At 50.9% G+C, this 18,221-nt stretch overlaps 1 pseudogene; it reads right to left on the minus strand.

Annotated features, from left to right (window-relative positions):
- Positions 1–2,545: 2,545 nt before the first annotated feature.
- LOC139235716 (immunoglobulin lambda-1 light chain-like) lies at positions 2,546–15,132 on the minus strand (annotated as a pseudogene).
- Positions 15,133–18,221: the final 3,089 nt, after the last annotated feature.

Below are 18,221 nucleotides of genomic sequence, written 5' to 3' on the forward strand. Positions count from 1 at the left end.
TGTGCACAGTGCTCCCAGTGTGATATGGAGACCAGAACTGTGCGCAGTGCTCCCAGTGTGATATGGAGACAAGAAGTGTGCACAGTGCTCCCAGTGTGATATGGAGACCAGAACTGTGCGCTGTGCTCTCAGTGTGATATGGAGACCAGAACTGTGCACAGTGCTCCTAGTGTGATATGACCAGAACTGTGCACAGTGCTCCCAGTGTGATATGGAGACCAGAACTGTGCACAGTGCTCCCAGTGTGATATGGAGACCAGAAGTGTGCACAGTGGTCCCAGTGTGATATGACCAGAACTGTGCACAGTGCTCCCAATGTGATATGGAGACCAGAACTGTGCAAAGTGCTCCAAGTGTGATATGGAGACCAGAACTGTGCACAGTGCTCCCAGTGTGATATGGAGACCAGAACTGTGCACAGTGCTCCCAGTGTGATATGGAGACCAGAACTGTGCATAGTGCTCCCAGTGTGATATGGAGACCAGAACTGTGCAGAGTGCTCCCAGTGTGATATGGAGAACAGAAGTGTGCACAGTGCTCCCAGTGTGATATGACCAGAAATGTGCACAGTGCTCCCAATGTGATATGGAGACCAGAACTGTGCAGAGTGCTGCCAGTGTGATATGGAGACCAGAACTGTGCAGTGCTCCCAGTGTGATATGGAGAACAGAACTGTGCACAATGCTCCCAGTGTTATATGGAGATCAGAACTGTACACAGTGCTCCCAGTGTGATATGACCAGAACTGTGCACAGTGCTCCCAGTGTGATATGGAGATCAGAACTGTGCACAGTGCTCCCAGTGTGATATGGAGACCAGAACTGTGCACAGTGCTCCCAGTGTGATATGACCAGAACTGTGCACAGTGCTCCCAGTGTGATATGACCAGAACTGTGCACAGTGCTCCTAGTGTGATATGACCAGAACTGTGCACAGTGCTCCCAGTGTGATATGACCAGAACTGTGCACAGTGCTCCCAGTGTGATATGACCAGAACTGTGTACAGTCCTCCCAGTGTGATATGGAGACCAGAACTGTGTACAGTCCTCCCAGTGTGATATGCAGACCAGAACTATGCACAGTGCTCCCAGTGTGATATGGAGACCAGAACTGTGCACAGTGCTCCCAGTGTGATATGGAGACCAGAACTGTGCACAGTGCTCTCAGTGTGATATGGAGACCAGAACTGTGCACAGTGCTCCCAGTGTGATATGGAGACCAGAACTGTGCACAGTGCTCCCAGTGTGATATGACCAGAACTGTGCACAGTGCTCCTAGTGTGATCTGACCAGAACTGCGCACAGTGCTCCCAGTGTGATATGACCAGAACTGCGCACAGTGCTCCCAGTGTGATATGATCAGAACTGTGCACAGTGCTCCCAGTGTGATATGACCAGAACTGTGCACAGTGCTCCCAGTGTGATATGACCAGGACTGTGCACAGTGCTCCCAGTGTGATATGACCAGAACTGCGCACAGTGCTCCCAGTGTGATATGACCAGAACTGCGCACAGTGCTCCCAGTGTGATATGACCAGAACTGTGCACAGTGCTCCCAGTGTGATATGGAGACCAGAACTGTGCACAGTGCTTCCAGTGTGATATGACCAGAACTGTGCACAGTGCTCCCAGTATGATATGACCAGAACTGTGCACAGTGCTCCCAGTGTGATATGACCAGAACTGTGCACAGTGCTCCCAGTGTGATATGGAGACCAGAACTGTGCACAGTGCTCCCAGTGTGATATGGAGACCAGAAATGTGCACAGTGCTCCCAGTGTGATATAGCCAGAACTGTGTACTGTGCTCCCAGTGTGATATGACCAGAACTGTGTACAGTGCTGCCAGTGTGATATGACCAGAACTGTGTACAGTGCTCCCAGTGTGTTATGACCAGAACTGTGCACAGTGCTCCCAGTGTGATATGGAGACCAGAACTGTGCACAGTGCTCCCAGTGTGATATGGAGACCAGAACTGTGCACAGTGCTCCCAGTGTGTTATGGGGACCAGAACTGTGCACAGTGCTCCCAGTGTGATATGGAGACCAGAACTGTGCACAGTGTTCCCAGTGTGGTATGACCAGAACTGTGCACAGTGCTCCCAGTGTGGTCTAACCAAACTCTAAGTGCTTGGAGTTGATCACCCTGTTCAGTGATGTTTTGAGATACTCTCGGATATGCTTTTGGAGACTGAGGGAATCGAGGGACTTGTGGACAGTGCAGGGAATGTGGAGTTGAGGTCAGAGATCAGCCATGATCTCATTGAATGGCGGAGCAGGCTCGAGGGGCCGAATGGCCGACTCCTGCTTCCTATTTCTGATGTTCGTGGAGTTTTTAAACATTTCACGCAACAGTCAATGACACAAGTCAGTTTGAAAACAACGCGTGACCCTTTATTGAGGATACAAGACACTGCAAACAAGAAGCTCAGTCCGGCACTGGAGGGTAGCTCGGGCGGAGTTAGCCTTGGGATGGTGTTGCCCGGGAGCAGGAGTGCCTTTCCCCACTCCCCGCCCCCCCCCCGAGGCATGGGTCCCGCCGGGCGCTCACCACAGCTCGCAGGTCTCCCGCTCGATGGTGTCGATGATGGGCTCCCGGCTGGACTCGTGGTGCACCGTGCAGGCGTAGCGAGAGTGTGTGGCCCACTGGCAGACGGGCAGTGTCAGGTAGCTGCTCCAGCAGTACGTGCTGTCCTCCTGCAGGGTGGCCTGGGCCCCGTCGGTGCTCCAGCCGCTCTCCGCCTCCTTGCCGTCCAGCGGGCACGCACGTGGCCCGGGTAGAAGCCGCTGACCAGGCAACTGAGGGTGACGCTGGCATTGGCACGGGCCAACTGAGCCTTCGAGGGCGGGTACACACGGACAGAGGGTGGCGAAAGCTGGTGGCCTGGGGAGGCAAGAGCAGGTGTTAGTCGAGGCATCGTGTACGGACACATAGAAAATAGGACCAGCAGTACGGCCCCTCGAGCCTGCACCATTCAATATGACCATGGCTTATCCTCTATCTCAACAGCATATTCCCGCTTTCTCCTCAATACCCCTTGATGCCTTTTGTGTCTAGAAATCTATCTATCTCCCTCTTAAATATATTCAGTGACTTGGCCCCCACAGCCTTCTGTGGTAGAGAATTCCACAGGTTCACCTCCCTCGGAGTGAAAACATTTCTCCTCATCTCGCTCCTAAATTTCATACCCCGTATCCTGAGACTGTGACTCCTTGTTCTCGACTTCCCAGCCCCAGGGGAAAACATCCTCCCCGCATCCAGTCTGTCCAACCCCGTCAGAATTTTATACCTTTCAATGAGATCCCCTCTCATTCTTCTAAACCCCAGTGAATACAGGCCCAGTCGACCCAATCTCTCCTCATACGGCAGTCCTGCCCTCCCAGGAATCAGTCTGGTGAACCTTCGCTGCACTCCCTCTGTGGCAAGTGTATCCTTCCTTAGGTAAGGAGACCAGAACTGTACACAGTACTCCAGGTGTGGCCTCACCAAGGCCCTGTATAACTGGAGTAAGACTTCCTTGCTCCTGTACTCAAACCCTCTTGCAATGAAGGCCAACATACCATTGGCCTTCTTCACTGCTTGTACCGGCGTGTTTGCTCTCACTGACTGGTGTACAAGGATAAGTACGAAATAGAATGACATCGCCACCATCACAGACTGTTAATCAGCAACGTGAATACTTCCACGACTTCTCACCAGCATCCAAGAGTGATATGGAGGCCAGAACTGTGTGCGATGCTCCCAGTGTGATATGACCAGAACTATGCACAGTGCTCCCAGTGTGATATGGAGACCAGAACTGTGCACAGTGCTCCCAGTGTGATCTGACCAGAACTGTACACAGTGCTCCCAGTGTGATATGACCAGAACTGTACACAGTGCTCCCAGTGTGATATGGAGAGCAGAACTGTGCACAGTGCTCCCAGTGTGATATAACCAGAACTGTGCACAGTGCTCCCAGTGTGATATGGAGACCATAACTGTGCACAGTGCTCCCAGTGTGATATGGAGACCAGAACTGTGCACAGTGCTCCCAGTGTGATATGGAGACCAGAACTGTGCACAGTGCTCCCAGTGTGATATGGAGACCAGAACTGAGCACAGTGCTCCCAGTGTGATATGACCAGAACTGTGCACGGTGCTCCCAGTGTGATATGGAGACCAGAACTGTGCGCGGTGCTCCCAGTGTGTTATGGAGACCAGAACTGTGCACAGTGCTCCCAGTGTGATATGACCAGAACTGTGCACAGTGCTCCCAGTGTGATATGGAGACCAGAACTGTGCACAGTGCTCCCAGCGTGATAAGACCAGAACTGTGCACAGTGCACCCAGTGTGATATGACCAGAACTGTGCACAGTGCTCCCAGTGTGATATGACCAGAACTGTGCACGGTGCTCCCAGTGTGATATGACCAGAACTGTGCACAGTGCTCCCAGTGTGATATGACCAGAACTGTGCACAGTGCTCCCAGTGTGATATGGAGATCAGAACTGTGCACAGTGCTCCCAGTGTGATATGACCAGAACTGTGCACAGTGCTCCCAGTGTGATATGACCAGAACTGTGCAGAGTGCTCCCAGTGTGATATGACCAGAACTGTGCACAGTGCTCCCAGTGTGATATGACCAGAACTGTGCACAGTGCTCCCGGTGTGATATGGAGACCAGAACTGTGCACAGTGCTCCCAGTGTGATATGACCAGAACTGTACACAGTGCTCCCAGTGTGATATGGAGACCAGAACTGTGCAAGGTGCTCTGAGTGTCCCCACGGTCATATATAGGTTGTCAGATACGATGATAAGGTAGAGTTTACTCACTGGATATAAGCAGGTGGACCCCGTTGCCAAAATGGACATGGTTGTCGTAATACACGGCGCAGACATAAGCCCCGGTGTCAGCCTCAGTCACCCTGCCCACACTCAGGAGGTAGGTGTTCGTCGTCAGGGTCCTGGAGGGCTGGAAGTGCTCGGTGATGCCCTTGCCCCGGTCGATGCTGCCGCTCGCCCAGTGGGTGAGCACCCACTCCGGCCTCTGCCCGCTCTGCAGCCTGTACCAGAAACCACCGTAGTTATTGATGTCCAGGTTCTCCGCCCGGCAGGACAAGGTCGCGGCCCCTCCGGTGGAAACTGAGGCTGATAGCGGCTGATGGAGGATGGCGATTGGCGTGGCTCCTGAAACACAGAAACAGAGACATTTACAGCGCAGGAGGAGGCCATTCCGGCCCATCGTGTCCGCGCCGGCCGACAAAGAGCCACACGGCCCTCGGTCAGCGGCCCTGGAGGTTACATATAAACCTGTGAACAATGACGGAAAGGCAAAGGGCACCCGGCCCAACCAGTCCGCCCCACACAACTGTGACACCCCTTACACTGAAACATTCCACACTCCACCCCAACCGGAGCCAGTGATCTCCTGGGAGAGGCAAAAAACCAGATAAAAACCCAGGCCAACTCAGGGAGAATAAATCTGGGAAAATTCCTCTCCGACCCATCCCGGCGATCGACACTAGTCCAGGAGATCACCCTGGCCGTATTCTATTCCCTACAGTACTTACCATTGTATCAAACAGTCGTAGTGAGGTTGGGGACGGCATCAAACAGGAAATTAGGGATGCATGCAATAAAGGTACAGCAGTTATCATGCGTGACTTTAATCTACATATAGACTGGGCTAACCAAACTGGTAGCAATACGGTGGAGGAGGATTTCCTGGAGTGTATTCGGGATGGTTTTCTTGACCAATATGTCGAGGAACCAACTAGAGAGCTGGCCATCCTAGACTGGGTGATGTGTAATGAGAAAGGACTAATTAGCAATCTTGTTGTGCGAGGCCCCTTGGGGAAGAGTGACCATAATATGGTAGAATTCTTCATTCAGAAGGAGAGTGACAGAGTTAATTCAGAGACTAGGGTCCTGAACTTAAGGAAAGGTAACTTCGATGGTATGAGACGTGAATTGGCTAGAATAGACTGGCAAATGATACTTAAAGGGTTGACAGTGGATAGGCAATAGCAAGCATTTAAAGATCACATGGATGAACTTCAGCAATTGTACATCCCTGTCTGGAGTAAAAGCAAAACGGGGAAGGTGGCTTAACCGTGGCTAACAAGGGAAATTAAGGATAGTGTTTTAATCCAAGGAAGAGGTATATAAATTGTCCAGAAAAAGCAACACACCTGAGGACTGGGAGAAATTTAGAATTCAGCAGAGGAGGACAAAGGGTTTAATTAGGAGGGGGAAAATAGAGTATGAGAGGAAGCTTGCCTGGAACATAAAAACTGACTGCAAAAGCTTCTCTAAATATATGAAGAGAAAAAGATTAGTGAAGACAAACATAGGTCCCTTGCAGTTGGATTCAGGTGAATTTATAATGGGGAACAACGAAATGGCAGACCAATTGAACAAATACTTCGGTTCTGTCTTCACGAAGGAAGACACAAATAATCTACCGGAAATACTAGGGGACCGAGGATCTGGTGAGAAGGAGGAACTGAAGGAAATCCTTATTAGGCGTGAAATTGTGTTTGGGAAATTGATGGGATTGAAGGCCGATAAATCCCCGGGGCCTGATAGTCTGCATCCCAGAGTACTTAAGGAAGTGGCCCTAGAAATAGTGGATGTATTGGTGATCATTTTCCAATATTCTATCGACTCTGGATCAGTTCCTATGGACTGGAGGGTAGCTAATGTAACACCGCTTTTTAAAAAAGGAGGGAGAGAGAAAACGAGTAATTATAGACCGGTCAGCCTGACATCAGTAGTGGGGAAAATGTTGGAATCAATTATTAAAGATGAAATAGCAGCGCATTTGGAAAGCAGTGACAGGATCGGTCCAAGTCAGCATGGATTTATGAAAGGGAAATCATGCTTGACAAATCTTCTGGAATTTTTTGAGGATGTAACTCGTAGAGTGGACAAGGGAGAACCAGTGGATGTGGTGTATTTGGACTTTCAAAAGGCTTTTGACAAGGTCCCACACAAGAGATTGGTGTGCAAAATTAAAGCGCATGGTATTGGGGGTAATGTACTGACGTGGATAGAGAATTGGTTGGCAGACAGGAAGCAGAGAGTCGGGATAAACGGGTCCTTTTCAGAATGGCAGGCAGTGACTAGTGGAGTGCCGCAGGGCTCAGTGCTGGGACCCCAGCTATTTACAATATACATTAATGATTTAGATGAAGGAATTGAGTGTAATATCTCCAAGTTTGCAGATGACACTAAACTGGGTGACTTGGACAGGTTAGGTGAATGGGCAAATGCATGGCAGATGCAGTATAATGTGGATAAATTTGAGGTTATCCACTTTGGGGGCAAAAACACAAAGACAGAATATTATCTGAATGGTGGCAGATTAGGAAAAGGGGAGGTGCAACGAGACCTGGATGTCATGGTACATCAGTCATTGAAAGTTGGCATGCAGGTACAGCAGGCGGTGAAGAAGGCAAATGGTATGTTGGTCTTCAGAGCTAGGGGATTTGAGTATAGGAGCAGGGAAGTCTTACTACAGTTGTACAGGGCCTTGGTGAGACCTCATCTGGAATATTGTGTTCAGTTTTGGTCTCCTAATCTGAGAAAGGACATTCTTGCTATTGAGGGAGTGCAGCGAAGGTTCACCAGACTGATTCCGGGGATGGCAGGACTGACATATGAGGAGAGATTGGATCAACTGGGCCTTTATACACTGGAGTTTAGAAGGATGAGAGGGGATCTCATAGAAACATATAAGATTCTGACGGGACTGGACAGGTTAGATGCAGGAAGAATGTTCCCGATGTTGGGGAAGTCCAGAACCAGTGGACACAGTCTAAGGATAAGGGGTAGGCCATTTAGGACTGAGATGAGGAGAAACTTCTTCACTCAGAGTTGTGAACCTGTGGAATTCCCTGCCGCAGAGAGTTGTTGATGCCAGTTCATTGGATATATTCAAGAAGGAGTTAGATATGACTCTTACGGCTAAAGGGATCAAGGGGTATGGAGAGAAAGCAGGAAAGGGGTACTGAGGGAATGATCAGCCATGATCTTATTGAATGGTGGTGCAGGCTCGAAGGGCCGAATGGCCTATTCTCTATGTTTCTATGTTTCTATCTGTGCCGGCCAACAGGAGGTTATCCAGTCTAATCCAACTCTCGGTCCGTAACCCTGCAGGTTACGACACTTCAAGTGCCCATCCAAGCACCTTTTAAATGGGGTGAGGGTTTCTGCATCCACCACCCTTCCAGGCAGCGAGCTCCAGACCCCCAACACCCTCTGCATGAAGAAGCCTTCCCCTCAAATCCCCTCTAAACCTTCCAGCAACTCTAATAATAATGGAGCATGGGGAAGGGGGCAAAGAAGGACAAGACGTTATCCCGGACTCTGCCCGGCGCGGGAATAAAGACCAGAAAAGGAAGGAAGGAACGCTGTTTGCACTTGTGTGGGGCGAGAGTCCAAAACTCGGGAGGCCATCAACATAAGGTGGTCACTGATCAATCCACTCGGGAATTCAGGAGGAACGTCTTTACCCAGAGAGCGGTGAGAATGTGGAGCTCGCTGCCTCAGGGAGGGGTTGAGGAGAGATACATTTAAGGGGAAGTTGGATAAAGACATAAGGGAGAAAGGAGTAGAGGGATATGGGGCTGGGGTGAGATGGAGAGGTGTGGGAGGGGGCTGGTGTTGGAACATAAACCCCGGCACACACCTGTTGGGCCGAATGGCCTGTGCTTGAAAATGTTGAATCAGGTAGAGAAAGAGAAATAAAGAGAGGGAATGAAAGATTGGATAGAGAGAGAGAGAAAAACGTACAGCGACAAGGTGAGGTTGGAGAAGCTGGGGTTGTTCTCCTTGAAGAAAGAAAGACTTGCATTTAAATAGCGCCGTTCATGACCACCGGACATCTCAAAGCGCTTTGCAGCCAGTGAAGTATTTTTGGAGTGTAGTCACTGTTGTAATGTGGGAAACACGGCAGGCAATTTACGCACAGCAAGCTCCCACCCCTCTTCACCTTACCCCATAAACATATCTTTCTGTGCTTTTATCCCTCATGTGTTTATCCAGCTACTCCTTAAATGTATCGATACTATTCTCCGCAAGCCCTCCCTGTAGCAGTGAGCTTTACATTTCACCCCTCTCTGGGTAAAGAGGTTTCTTCTGAATTCCCGAGTGGATTTATTAGTGACTGTCTGATATTGGCGGCTGCCCCCCATAGTTTTGCACTCTCGGCCATACACAAGTGGAAACATCCTCTCTACGTCTCCCCTCATCATCACCGGCAGTCCCTGGGAATCGAGGAAGACTTGCCTCCACTCTAACAGTGAGTTCTCAGGTGACTGAACAGTCCAATACAGGAACCACAGTCCCTGTCACAGGTGGGACAGACAGTGGTTGAGGGAAGGGGAGGGTGGGACTGGTTTGCCGCACGCTCCTTCCGCTGCCTGCGCTTGCTTTCTGCACGCTCTCGGCGACGAGACTCGAGGTGCTCAGCGCCCTCCCAGATGCACTGCCTCCATTTAGGGCGGGACTGGTCTTTGGGCCCAGGGACTCCCAGGTGTCGGTGGGGGATGTTGCACTTTATCAGGGAGGGCTTTGAGGGTGGTCCCTTGTAACGTTTCCTCTGCCCACCTGGGGCTCGCTTGCCGTGAAGGAGTTCCGAGTAGAGCGCTCGCTTTGGGGAGTCTCGTGTCAGGGGGCCATGCGGACAATGTGGCCCTGCCCAGCGGAGCTGGTCGAGTGTGGTCAGTGCTTCGATGCTGGGGATGTTGGCCTGGTCGAGGACGCTAACGTTGGTGCGTCTGTTGTCCGCATTGTCCGCATGCCCCCCAGACACGAGACTCCCAAAGCAAGCGCTCTACTCGGAACTCCTTCACGGACAAGCGAGCCCCAGGTGGGCAGAGGAAACGTTACAAGGGACCACCCTCAAAGCCTCCCTGATAAAGTGCAACATCCCCCACCAACACCTGGGAGTCCCTGGGCCCAAAGACCAGTCCGCCCTAAGTGGAGGAAGTGCATCCGGGAGGGCGCTGAGCACCTCGAGTCTCGTCGCCGAGAGCGTGCAGAAAGCAAGCGCAGGCAGCGGAAGGAGCGTGCGGCAAACCAGTCCCGCCCTCCCCTTCCCTCAACCACTGTCTGTCCCACCTGTGACAGGGACTGTGGTTCCCGTATTGGACTGTTCAGTCACCCGAGAACTCACTGTTAGAGTGGGGGCAAGTCTTCCTCGACTCCGAGGGACTGCCTGTGATGATGAGAGAAAAGAGCCTGTTCAGCATTTCTTGAGTCGTACCCCGCATCCTCTGCCATTTACGTGCGACACACACACACACCCAATCCCCAGCGATCTAACTGCATGTCACCATCCAGTTTGTCTTACACTGCAGCCTCTTAGCTGATGATAGCGAGCTCCCAGTCTGCCTTCAGCGCTGCCTATGCAACTGGTACCATCACAACAGAAGCGGGCGTTTTGTACTCTACGCACGTAGAAAATTAATTTTATTCGAACTTGCATTCAAGGCAAATACTTAGCAAGTCATTAAGGACAATTTTAGAGAAAAAAAACATGTTACATCAACAATACGCTGCATTTATACGGCGCCTTTAGCGTGGTTGAACGTCCCAAGGTGCTTCGTAGGAGACCAACTTTGACACCGAGCCACATGAGGGTGTTTTAGGATAGAGGCTTGGTCAGAGGTAGGTGTATGAGGAGCGCCTTCAAAGGGGGAGAGAGAGGCGGAGAGGTTTTGGGAGGGAGTTCGAGAGCTTAGGCATGGTCAACCATGTCAAAGGCTGAGAAAGACAAGGAGGGACAAGAACACCAGAAACAGGAGCAGGAGTCGGCCATTCGGCCCCTCGAGCCTGCTCCGCCATTTAATACCATCATGGCTGATCCGATCATGGACTCAGCTCCACTTCCCCGCCCGCTCCCCATAACCCTTCACTCCATTATCGCTCAAAAATCTGTCTCTCTCCACCTTAAATATATTCAATGACCCAGCCTCCACAGCTCTCTGGGGCAGAGAATTCCACAGATTTACAACCCTCTGAGAGAAGAAATTCCTCCTCATCTCAGTTTTAAATGGGCGGCCCCTTATTCTGAGACCATGCCCCCTAGTTCTAGTCTCCCCCATCAGTGGAAACATCCTCTCTGCATCCACCTTGTCGAGCCCCCCTCATAATCTGACACGTTTCGATAAGATCACCTCTCATTCTTCTGAACTCCAATGAGTAGAGGCCCAACCTCCTCAACCTTTCCTCATAAGTCAACCCCCTCATCCCCGGAATCAACCGAGTGAACCTTCTCTGAACTGCCTCCAAAGCAAAGTATATCCTTCCGTAAATACGGAGACCAGAACTGCACGCAGTACTCCAGGTGTGGCCTCACCAATACCCTGTATAACTGCACGCAGTACTCCAGGTGTGGCCTCACCAATACCCTGTATAACTGGAGCAAGACTTCCCTGCTTTTATACTCCATCCCCTTTGCAATAAAGGCCAAGATACCATTGGCCTTCCTGAAAGTTTGTCGCAGTTGCATAGGACGCCACTTGTGACCTCGATAAGAACGCTTTCACTGCTGTGCGTCTGGGGGCAGAAAGGTGATTGGAGGGGTCTGGACATGAAGTTGCGGGAAAGACTTTTTAACAACCCTACTAGTTTCCGTTAACAGATGAGGTTGGATAGAAAGAAAGAGAGAGAAAGCGTTTACGTGGCACCTTTGACATAGCAAAACGTCCCACAGTGCCTCACGGGAGCGAGTATCAGACAAGATTTGACCCCGGGCCACATTGGGAGATATTGGGGCAGAAATTGCTGCCATATAACAGTGTGGGTAAATGGTGCTGCAAATCCAGGCAAAGGGCAGACTCCCGGTTAACCGTTAGCTTTGTAGGCACGGCATCCCGCCCTAAGCATCCCCGTCAACCTCTCTGACACCGAACATTAACTCTTCCAAGTGTGGAGTCTCGTTCCTTCAGCTGGTAACGGCTTGCGGGGAAATTTTTAAAAACCGCGTCCAATTGTAAATTAAAAAAAATATCTTCTTAATTTTTTCTTTATCATGGCACAGAGGGAGGCCATTTGGTGCACCGAGTCCATGCTGGCTCGCTGTCGAGTCCCTTTTCCCCTGCTCTCTCCCCGTAGCCTCGCAAGTTTATTTATCTCAAGAGCCTGTCCAATTTCCTTTTGAAATCATCGATTGTCTGTGGTGGGCGGTGAGTTCCAGGTCAATATCTGACATAAGAACATCAGAAATAGGAGCAGGAGTCAGCCATTCGGCCCCTCGAGCCTGCTCCGCCATTTAATACCATCATGGGCTGATCCGATCATGGACTCAGCTCCACTTCCCCGCCCGCTCCCCATAACCCTTCACTCCCTTATCGCTCAAAAATCTGTCTATCTCCACCTTAAATATATTCAATGTCCCAGCCTCCACAGCTCTCTGGGGCAGAGAATTCCACAGATTTACAACCCTCTGAGAGAAGAAATTCCTCCTCATCTCAGTCTTAAATGGGCGGCCCCTTATTCTGAGACCATGCCCCCTAGTTCTAGTCTCCCCCATCAGTGGGAACATCCTCTCTGCATCCACCTTGTCGAGCCCCCTCATAATCCTATCTTCCTCACATCTCCCCCTGTATCTCTTGCCGAAAACCTTAAGTCTGTGTCTCCCTAGTCTAATGGAAACAGCTTTTGTCTGTCGGCCTTATCTAAACCTTTCGTAATTTTGAACACTGCTATCAAATCTCCCCCTCAACCTTTGCTCCAAGGTGATTATCCAGCTAGTAACATGTTGTGGGGAAATTTTTAAAAATGTCAAAAATTGTAAATTTAAACAAAATAATCATTTTATTTTCTCTCTCTCTCTCTTGATCCAATCGTTCTTTCCCTCCCTTTATTTCTCTTTCTCTACCTGATTTGACATTGCATTCACCCGCTTTAAAAGTATTTCGTTAACTGTAAAGCGCTTTGAGACGTCCGGTGGTCATGAAAAGTCACTATATAAATGCAGGTCTTTTTTTTAGAAACAGAGACAATAGGAGCAGGAGTCGGCCATTCGGCCCCTCGAGCCTGCACCATCCAATACGATCATGGCTGATCCTCTATCTCAACACCATATTCCCGCTTTCTCCCCATACCCCTTGATGCCTTTTGTGTCTAGAAATCTATCGATCTCCCTCTTAAATATATTCAGTGACTTGGCCCCCACAGCCTTCTGTGGTAGAGAATTCCACAGGTTCACCACCCTCGGAGTGAGAACATTTCTCCTCATCTCACTCCTAAATTTCCTACCCCGTATCCTGAGACTGTGAGCCCTTGTTCTAGACTTCCCAGCCCCGGGTAAACATCCTCCCCGCATCCAGTCTGTCCAACTCCCGTCAGAATGTTATTCTTTAATTCACCCTCCTTCTCAGTCCTTCCCCTGTTTATTTCCCAATCCTTCAATCCGATTGTTTAATGAGACACCTTGTTGCTTGCCCTGCTCACCGGGGTCCCAGATGCCCCGTTTCCCTCACTGTACGGTTTTGAGCTGAAGGGTGCAGGAGCCAGTCTATCTAACGGCAGACACCATTCGATACCTTGTCACAGCCACTTCGGACAAGGGACCAAAAGCTCGCTCAAAGAGGTTGGGTTTTAAGGAGCGACTTAAAGGAGGAGAGCAAAATGGAGAGGCGGAGAGGTTTAGGGGAGGGAGTTCCAGAGTTTTGGGGGCTCAGGCAGCTGATGGTGGGGGCGATGAAAATCGGGGGTGTTCAAGAGGCCGGAGTTGGAGGAGCGCAGAGATCTCGGGGAGGGTTGCAGAGCTGGAGGAAGTTACAGAGTAAGGGAGGGGGGGAGCGAGGGCCATGGAGGGATTTGAAAGCAAGGATGAGAATTTTAAAATGGGCATACTGGCGGACTGGGAGCCAATGTCGGTCAGCGAGCACAGAGGTGATGGGTGGAAGCGACTGATTGCGAGTTAGGGCGCGGGGCAGCTGAGTTTTAGAGCAGTTTCTGGAGGGTTCAAGGTGGGAGGCCGGCCAGGAGTGTGTTGGAATAGTCGAGTCTGGAGGTAACAAAGGGGATGAGGGTTTCAGCAGCGGATGAGCTGAGGCAGGGGGCGGAGACGGGCGATGTTACCGAGGGGGAAGCGGTGAAGCCGAGGATTTGGGGTTGGAAAGAGAGAGAGAGAAAATGAAAGAAAAAATGGAAAGATGGAGTGAGAAAAGAGAGAAAGAAAAAATAACTTGCATACTTTTCACGACCTCAGGAAGTCTCAAAGCGCTCCACAGCCAATCAAGGATTTTTTGAAGTCTTGTCATTGTTGTAATGTGGGAAACACGGCAGGCAATTTTCACACAGCACGACCTCACAAACAGCAATGTGATAATGACCAGATAATCTGTTCCTTAGTGATGTTGGTTGAGGGATGAATATTGGCCGCAGGACACGGGGTAGAACTCCCCTGTTCTTCATCCAATAGTGGCCATGGGATCTATTATGTCCTCCTGAGCGGTCAGACAGAGACTTTGGATTTAATGTCTCATCCAAAAGACGGCATCTCCGACAGTGCGGCACTCCCTCAGTACTGCCCCTCCGACAGTGCGGCGCTCCCTCAGTACTGCCCCTCCGACAGTGCGGCGCTCCCTCAGTACTGCCCCTCCGACAGTGCGGCACTCCCTCAGTACTGCCCCTCCGACAGTGCGGCGCTCCCTCAGTACTGCCCCTCCTACAGTGCGGCGCTCCCTTAGTACTGCCCCTCCGACAGTGCGGCGCTCCCTCAGTACTGCCCCTCCGACAGTGCGGCGCTCCCTCAGTACTGCCCCTCCTACAGTGCGGCACTCCCTCAGTACTGCCCCTCCGACAGTGCGGCGCTCCCTCAGTACTGACCCTCTGACAGTGCGGCACTCCCTCAGTACTGCCCCGCCGACAGTGCGGCACTCCCTCAGTACTGCCCCTCCGATAGTGCGGCACTCCCACAGTTATGGGTGACCGGGGAAGTGTGAGCCTGTGGATTACGGAGCTCGAATCTGTGGAGGGTGTGGATTCGAACCCACGACCTTCTTGGATAGAGACAGAGTCCCGGCTAACACCCACGCTCTCCGTATATCACAGCCCTCAACCAGACAGCAAACCCCCACTGACCTGTGAGACCCAGGAGGAAGACCAAGACTCTGCACAGCACCGCCATCGTTGGACTCCGTCGTTCGCTTGCTGAGTCTGACCTCAAGCTCCGTCTTCTTATAGGGGGCTGAGGGTTGGGCTTGCATTGAAGCGGGTCCTTTTTGCATATTGTTCAAAGGGAACCACTCAGACCACCCCAAGATGCAGATGGTCACGTTTCCAACGTTGATTGGCCGAGGGGCGCCTTGGAACGGCCTGTGACATTCCTTCAGGGGGGGGGGTGGTCAGGGTTCGGCAGAGCGAGAGAAAGACACCTCATCCATTCACGGGATGTGGACATCGCTGGCAAGGCCGCCGTTTATTGCCCCGCCCCTAATCGCCCCTCGAGAAGTTGGCCGCTCGGGACGGGGGGCGCACGGCCTGCGAGGGTGGGGGCAGGCAGATTCAATTAGCAGCCTACAAAATGGAATGGGATAACTACTTGAAGGAGAAAATATTGCAGGGATATGGGGAAAGGGCGGGAGGGAGGGGCGCTGACTGCGTCGCTCTTGCAGAGAGCCAGCAGGGGCTCGATGGGCCGAATGGCCTTCCTGGCACTTCTTTACCCAGCGAGCGGTGAGAATGTGGAACTCGCTGCCACAGGGAATGGGTTGAGGCGAATAGTATCGGTGCGTTTAAGGGGAGGCTGGACAAGGGAATAGAGGGTTATGCTGATAGAGTTCGATGAGGAAAGACGGAGGAGACTGGTTGGGGCTGAACGGCCTGTTTCTGGGCCGTATATCCTGTGTAAACACTGAAGGTACTCCCACAGTGCTGTTAGGCAGGCAAATCTAGTTCTGGCCAGGTCCCAGTGCGCCCAGTTCTGGGCACCACAGCTCAGAAAGGATACACTGCCCTCGGAGACGATGCAGTGTAGATCCACCAGAGTGAAAGCGGGGCTGAACGGGTTAAATTATGAGGAGGGGTTGCATAAACAAGACTTGTATTTCCTCGAGTACAGACGATTAAGGGGTGATCTAATCGCGGCGTTTAAACATAAGAACATAGAAACATAGAAAATAGGTGCAGGAGTAGACCATTCGGCCCTTCAAGCCTGCACCACCATTCAATATGATCATGGCTGATCATTCCCTCAGTACCCCTTTCCCGCTTTCTCTCCATACCCCTTGATCCCTTTAGCCGTAAGGGCCACATCGAACTCCCTTTTGAATATATCCAATGAACTGGCCTCAACAACTCTCTGCGGCAGGGAATTCCACAGGTTCACAACTCTCTAAATGAAGAAGTTTCTCCTCATCTCGGTCCTAAATGGCTTACCCCTTATCCTTAGACTGTGACCCCTGGTTCTGGACTTCCCCAACATCGGGAACATTCTTCCCGCACCTAACCTGTCCAGTCCCATCAGAATTTAAATGTGTCTATGAGATCCCCTCTCATCCTTCTAAACTCCAGTGAATATAAGGCTAGTCCGAAGAACATCAGAAATAGGAGCAGGAGTCGGCCATTCGGCCCCTCGAGCCTGCTCCGCCATTCAATAAGATCATGGCTGATCCGATCATGGTCTCAGCTCCACTTCCCCGCCCGCTCCCCATAACCCCTTATCCCCTTGACGATGAAAGGATTTGATCGGGTAGATAGAAACGTCTTCCTCGGCTGAGGGGCGTCTAGAACAAGTGGGCATGAACTTAACGTTGGAGGCCGTTCACAGATGGTGTCAAAAAGCACGCTAAACTAAGGATTACGAGTAAATAGTAAATGAAACTGGTTCCATTGGCTGAAGAGTCGGGAACCAGAGGACACAGATTTAAGGTGATTGGCTAAAGAAGGAGTCAGGAAGGGGAAATATTTTTACGCAATGAGCGATTAGGATTTGGAACGCACTGCCTGATAGGGTGATGGAGGCAGACTCGATAGTGGCCTTCCAACGAGAATTGGATAAATACTGAAAGGAGAGAAGATTTCAGGGATCTGGGGAAAGGGCGGGGGAGGGGGACTGGCTGAAGTGCTCTTGCAGAGAGCCGGCACGGGCTCAACGGGTCAAATGGCCTCCTTCTGTGCTGTAACCGTTCAAGAAATGAACCTTTGTAACTTAGGAGAGCAGACTAGAGGTCACAGAATCTTACAGCACAGATAGTAGGCCATTGAAAGAGCTCCCCAATTAGTTACATTCCCTCTCCCCGTACCTGGAGTACTGCGTGCAGTTACACAGGGTATTGGTGAGGCTACACCTGGAGTACTGCGTGCAGTTACACAGGGTATTGGTGAGGCCACACCTGGAGTACTGCGTGCAGTTTTGGTCTCCGTATTTAAGGAAGGATATACTTGCTTTGGAGGCAGTTCAGAGAAGGTTCACTCGGTTGATTCCGGAGATGAGGGGGTTGACTTATGAGGAAAGGTTGAGGAGGTTGGGCCTCTACTCATTGGAGTTCAGAAGAATGAGAGGTGATCTTATCGAAACGTATCAGATTATGAGGGGGCTCGACAAGGTGGATGCAGAGAGGATGTTCCCACTGATGGGGGAGACTAGAACTAGGGGGCATGGTCTTAGAATAAGGGGCCGCCCATTTAAAACTGAGATGAGGAGGAATTTCTTCTCTCAGAGGGTTGTAAATCTGTGGAATTCTCTGCCCCAGAGAGCTGTGGAGGCTGGGTCATTGAATATATTTAAGGTGGAGATAGACAGATTTTTGAGCGATAAGGGAGTGAAGGGTTATGGGGAGCGGGCGGGGAAATGGAGCTGAGTCCATGATCGGATCAGTAATGGGGAACATGGAGATGGCAGAAACTCTGAACAAATATTTTGTATCAGTCTTTACGGTAGAGGACACTAACAATATCCCAACAGTGGTAAGTCAAGGGGCTATAGAGGGGGAGGAACTTAACACAATCACAATGACTAAGGAGGTGGTACTCAGTGAGATAATGGGATTAAAGACAGATAAATCCCCTGGACCTGATGGCTTGCATCCCAGGGTTTTAAGAGAAGTAGCGGCAGGGATAGTGGATACATTGGTTGTAATTTACCAAAATTCCCTGGATTCTGGGGAGGGCCCAGCAGATTGGAAAACTGTAAATGTAACGCCCCTATTTAAAAAAGGAGGCAGACAAAAAGCAGGAAACTATAGACCAGTTAGCCTAACATCTGTGGTTGGGAAA

Source organism: Pristiophorus japonicus, chromosome 23, assembly GCF_044704955.1.
Source record: "Pristiophorus japonicus isolate sPriJap1 chromosome 23, sPriJap1.hap1, whole genome shotgun sequence".
Lineage (NCBI taxonomy): Eukaryota > Metazoa > Chordata > Chondrichthyes > Pristiophoridae > Pristiophorus > Pristiophorus japonicus.